At 44.8% G+C, this 6000-nt stretch overlaps 1 long non-coding RNA gene across 1 annotated transcript in view; it reads left to right on the top strand.

Moving 5' to 3' along the window:
* Positions 1–258: 258 nt before the first annotated feature.
* Positions 259–6000, top strand: part of LOC127683395 (uncharacterized) — a 30018-nt gene continuing 24276 nt past the window's right edge. Inside the window, exon 1 of the long non-coding RNA XR_007977535.1 lies at positions 259–488. This is a non-coding gene — a long non-coding RNA (uncharacterized LOC127683395). The remainder of the gene's footprint in view (positions 489–6000) is intronic.

The raw sequence follows: 6000 nt of genomic DNA, 5'->3' as shown, positions 1-6000 counted from the left end.
TCTCTAGCTATAAATATCTCGGGGTTCGGGGAAATCAGGAAAACACAGTGCAGGGGAGAACTACTAATCAAGGTTTGCCAAGCTTTTGTTGATAAATATTTATTTTCACATCTGTTTTCTGCATGTTCCCCGTCCCCCTCTCTCCCAGTCCTACACACACAGATAAGAGGAAAGGAAGTTTAAACAATTAGCTTCGGACAGTAAGACATGCTGTGGCTTTAGAATCATCCGAACAAAGTGGGATGGGGGAGTGGCTCAGTCATGCAGAGAACCTTGTGCAGAGGACCAGGGTTCAGTTCCCCCTACCAACATGGTGGCTTACAACCATCTGTAACTCCAGTTTCTGACCTCTGAGGGAACCCGGCAGGCATCAGCTGTGCATAGATGCAGGGAAAACACAATGCACTTAAAAGAAGAATAAGTCGTAATAAGGATCTTGGTAATCTCTTCTCCCTACTCTGAGATGTCATGCGTTTATGGCAGTTAAGGTAAGAAATCCCTCAATTTCCTGTTCTGTTCAAAAGACATTCAAATCGAAATGTAATCAAAAAGGGTTACCGGTGCCTGTCACCGCTGAAAAAAAGGTTTTCTGTGACTCACAGATTATTTTATCTTGTTCAGGCAATAATTTTCACAAACCCGCATTTCCTCCCAGGGAACAGAGGTGCCATTTCTTCCTGTCTGCATGTACAGTGACCCAGGGAAGAGTCCTTGCCCTCACCTGAGTCCCATTGTGCGGGTGCAGGGTGGGGTGCCACTGGATCAGTCAGGACCTGCTGCCACTGAAGCTGCTGTGGAGGGCACAAGGACAATTTGAGAAGGGTACCCAGTTCATGTTCTAAAGGGTCACTGATGACCTCTGGAAAATCCCACGGCCTGTGGCTGCCAAGGATCAGTGATGGGGCAGAGATGGAGCACTCTGGGACTTAGATGCTAAAGAGTGGGAGTGAGAGAATGTAAGGGGGAAGAGATTTTGGTTATCACAGACTAAATTCTTCACTCAGTACTTTTGGCATTATGGGGGCATATGACTTGTGAGCTGCTCTGAGAATATTGAAGACTATTTCCAATTGGATGTGAGATGTGGGAACACATTGTATGAAAGCCCCTTACTTTCTTACCTAGGTCTTGCTTTGAGAAGGCTCTCCAGGGTCTCTCTCCTTCAGTGGGAGAACCCTTCACATTTGGTGACAGTGTTGTAATAAATAAAAGGGAAGGAAATCCATCAGAGTATCCAGAAAAGGCTGACATTATTTGACAGACAGCAGCCTCTCTGTCAGAAAATCAAATCCTGCATGTGTGCCATGTATTGATTGGTTGTGGAAGTTGGGGGTCTACAGCAGGACTTCATATACATTATCTGTCTGATGATATGAATCAAGTGGTGATTTTCTCCATCTACTCCAGAAACTGCTAGCAGACTTAGTTACTTTTCTATTGCTATAATGTGACAAAACACTATGACCAAGAAAACTTAGAGACAGAAGAGTTCATTTGGGGCTTACAGTTCCAGAAGATTAGAATCCATCATCATCACCGCAGGGAACACGGCGGATGAGTGGGAAAGCAGCAGGCAGGTGGGCAGGCAGGCATGGTGTAGGAGCAGCAGTGGAGCGCTTATAGTGGGTTCACAAACAGGAAGTAGAAAGAGTAATAATGGGAATAATGGGAAGCTTTTGAAACCTTAAGCCTGTTCCAGTAACACCTCCAGTTACAAGGCCACATCTCCTAATACTTCCCAAACAGCCACCAGTTAGAAACCAACATTCAAATGAGACTCACTCAAAATACAGCTCAATGACAGCTCTCTGGGCCCCATCCTATACTACCCTCCTTGGAGGTTTATATTCTGCTTTAATCCAGGATCCTGGTGGGCTCTTTACGGTATTCTATTTCAAAGGTCTCTGAGAATGAAGAGCTGAGCGTTTTATCACCTTCTGATATTCAGTGCTCTGCCCATCCCCCACCCTACTCTCTCTCCACAGTGCTTCAAGCCCCACTACCATTGTACCCCTGTTGCTCTCCTGGGAAGCCATGCTCCTATTCTCTGCTGTCTCTTGATTGTCTGAAGAGAGCAGCGTGTCAGTAGCTTGGAGCCACCACCTCACAGCAAAGGCACAATATAAAGTGCAGAACTCAACCGGGGTGGGTTGCACCTTGACAGCATCTCTGTTCAATGACTGCATCAGAGGAGAAGGAAGGTGAAGCCCAGGTTTCCACAGTCGCTTGGCCTGGTTCCCAAAGGTTTACTAGCAGGTGTTTGAAGACAGGAAGTAAGTGGCGAGGGTGTGGTTCAGACCTGGGCTTGTCTCTCTCATCAAAGAAGCTGGGAAGAAATTTGTAGGTCTTTGTAGGTCATTCATCTATTGGGATGAACCCTGGCATTTGTGTAGGGTTTGCAGACCAGACACTCAGCTGAGGTGAGACGCGGCACCTGATTGGATACTTAGAGATGTTTTTTAATCTAAGTTCTGTGACATTCAGGAACTGGGACAAAAGTACCTAGTTTTGGTTTGGCCTTCTGTGGCCCTCCAACTGATCTTTTCTTTTCTTTTCTTTTGTTTTCTTTTGTTTTCTTTTCTTTTGTTTTCTTTTCTTTTCTTTGCTTTGCTTTGCTTTGCTTTTCCTTTCTCTTCTCCTCCTGACCCCCCCCCCCACCACTTCCTCCTCTTTATAGGTACTTGAAAGTTTAGATTTTCCTTTTTTACCACAGGGTCTTTTGGGGGGGGAGGAGTGGTACCTAGAGTTTTTGAAGTTATTGGTAAACTTTCAAAAATACTATAGGGCATGTCAACATGTGTAATTTATGAACCAGCTGAGGCAGGGCCCATGAAACCCTTTGGCTAGGTCTTGCTCAGACCTATGAACAAGGACAGTTTCTTATCTCCATCCTGCATGCTTTGTTAATAACAACATTCCTAATCAAATGGAATATCTTCCTTTGTGACTTAAATCTCTTCACAGTCTGTCTCTCAAGAGCCAATTTTATTGTAGTTACCTTTAATAAAAACCGTGGTTAGCGTATAATAACAAACAACTGACATGTCAGAGATAAGAATGGTTGGACTTTTGAGGACTTTCCAGATGTTCTTACGTTCTTGTATAACAAATTCAGTGAAAATGAATTACAGAGAAACCTCATTAAAGGACATTCGTTTAGTCAAGAAGAATTCTGCAATTTAAAGGACACACCCTTCTCCTTGTTAGTGAGGTTCCCTCTTATTTATTTTTGTAATGAGGATATTGGATTGCTGGCCTGGCTACTCAGAACAATTTTCTTTTCTTGTCACTTAAATTCCAGGTTGGGATGGTTTAATTCTTTTAAGTATGGAAGAGACAGAGGTCTGAATGAAGCGTGGGAATTTGCCCACACAGTGGACTGGATTGGCTGGGGGATAAAATTTTGTATTCACAAAGCATGGTGACTTGGCTCTCAATTCCTCAGGGTGTCGATGACCAGTAGGGGAGGCAGGGGGTGCGGTAAGGTGTGTGTGAGCCTCTTGGTGCTCATGTGCATTCCTGTGGGGCACTTCTCACTCCTGGCTGGGGATTCATGTCAGAAAGCACTAAGTCAATGACTCACTTCCTTAATTGTCCATATCTTGATATCAACTGATGACTTAAGTAGGCATCAAGCTGCTGATTTTTTTTTGAGGCTATTCTATGCTGTTGCCTGGAAATTAGGCCATTCTTAGCCCTTTAAGAAAGGTATATGCTTGCATACATGTTGGGGGGGGTGGTGAGGGCGGTGAGGATGTGGCGGTGGTGGTGGGTGGTGGTGGTCAGTACTCTGTACATTTGACAGAACCCATAATCACCTAAGAACCTGGCCTCTGGGCAGTTTGTGGGGAGTTATCTAGATAAGGCTAGCCCTTGACCGAAGTTGTTGGGCATTATCTTGGTTATGTTAACTGATGGGACAGAGCAGCTTGACCAGGCAAGACCATTCCCCGGGGCAGGAGACTCTAGACTACACAGATTGGATAAGGTGAGCTGGCCAGCATGTTCTTACTTGTCTCTCTCCACTCCTTGACTGAGGATCAGTGAAACCAGCTCCCCCATGCTCCAGCTGTTAGGACTCCCCTCTATAATGACCGGGCTGCGAGCCAGAGCAAATCCCTTCTCTCTTGAGTTGCTTTTGTCACAGAAATGGGAGAAGCCACCAAGACCATTGTATCTGACACGTCACATTTCCTGAAGGTCTACATTGCCAAAGGATGTAAAAATAAGTTTATTTTGTATTGACTACCTATTGCTACTAAAGTATGTGTTGCATCAACTTACGTTCTGTGTAATGATAAAACGCACGTCAACATAGAATATTTTCTGTGTATGTTCCTGAGGATTTACCAGCAGGCAATCTTCACTAGGTCTCTGATGAATGAGCGCCAGTGCCTGCCAGCATGGGTGTTTCCCCATGCAAGGACTCTTCCTGGCAGTGGCTGTTTGGAAACTTTGAGAGTAGACCTGGCTAGAAGAAGTAGATTATTATGAGTAGGTTTTGAGACTTCTAGTCGCACCCACTTGTTTCCTGTCCTGCTTCTGCTTTATAATCTGTGGAAGTGTAACAAGCAACACACCAGGCTTTGTTCCTTCCCACCATGCAGTCTACCCTAAAATAATCCTTTCTCTGAGTTGCTTCTTGCAGGTACTGACTGCAGCACTACAGGCACTAACACAATTCCCATGGACTGTTGTGGAATCCCCTCCTGGTACTCCTCTATCTAGGTCTGGATCCATTGCCAAACAGTCTGCTCATGTCGCAACCCCTGTGCAAGTTGACCGCTAGCATCCAAGCCCTCCTCTCAGGCAAAAGCTGCTCCTTCCTGCTTAGATGTTGTCCTGGTTAACATTAACTGATGACTTGACACAGCTTAGAATCCAGGAGACAAAGTCTCAGTTGAGTAATTGCCTTTGTCATGTTGGTCTGTGGCTGTGTCAATAAGACGTTGTCTTGATTGTCTTAACTGATATAGAAGGGCCCAGCCTACTGTAGGTGGAATCATATCATTTCCTGGGAAGGTGGTCCTAGGCTCTATAAGAAAGCTAGCTAAGGGGCCTGGAGAAATGGTTTAGTGTAGCCGTCCAGCAGCCCTGGATGGATGGGGGACCTGGAAGGAGGGCTGGAAATGAAAAGGCTCAGCAAGCAAGAGAAGGATGAAGCCAAGACAAAAGTTTCTTTCTTTTTTTTTTTTAAGATTTATTGATTTATTTGACGTATATGAGTACACTGTCGCTGTCTTCAGACACCCCAGAAGAGGGCATTAGATCTAATTACAGATGGTTGTGAGCCACCATGTGGTTGCTGGGAATTGAACTCAGGACCTTCGGGAGAGCAGCCAGTGCTCTTAACCACTGAGCCATCTCTCCAGCCCAAGACAAAAGTTTATGATCAAGGCTCAAAGTTTGATTTTCAGCTCTGTATTTATATAAGGAGAGCCCACAGACCCATTCTTTGTTTCATCTGGATTGAGTTGCAAAGCAAGCTCAGCAGGCGGTCAACTCCTCAAAGCTCCCTAGGAAATTCTAAGTGCAGCAAGGCCAGACAACTCCATCTAGGTTGTAAAACCACTGTGGGTTTGTTTAGCCTGCTCCAGGCTGGGGGAAGGGCACAGTTTAGCAATTAATAGAAGTGGTTAATAGTATATTCTGCTTTAGCAGAGTACTAGGGTTCAATTCTCAGCACCCAGATTGGATGTTTATAGCTCCAGCTCTAGGGAATGTAACATCTTTCTTCTGGACTCTGTGCTGAGGACCTGCATGCACACATATGCAAACCTACATGCACATACATGTACACATAATTAAAAATGAAATTGAAAGAAACAAAACTAGCGGAGCACAAGCCTATGAATGAGCAATGAGCTAAAAAGCCGTGCTTCTCCGTGGTTTTTGTCTTGAGTTCCAGCCCTGACGTCTCTCAATGATGGGTTGTTAAGTGAATTTGGTTTGGGATTAGACAGTATTTCCAACAATTTCTTAAGTGGCCCTAAAAACTCT

Source organism: Apodemus sylvaticus, chromosome 4 (assembly GCF_947179515.1).
Source record: "Apodemus sylvaticus chromosome 4, mApoSyl1.1, whole genome shotgun sequence".
Taxonomy (NCBI): domain Eukaryota; kingdom Metazoa; phylum Chordata; class Mammalia; order Rodentia; family Muridae; genus Apodemus; species Apodemus sylvaticus.
The sequence above is the reverse complement of the archived record's forward strand: the minus strand, read 5'-3'. Positions and strand labels throughout refer to the sequence as shown.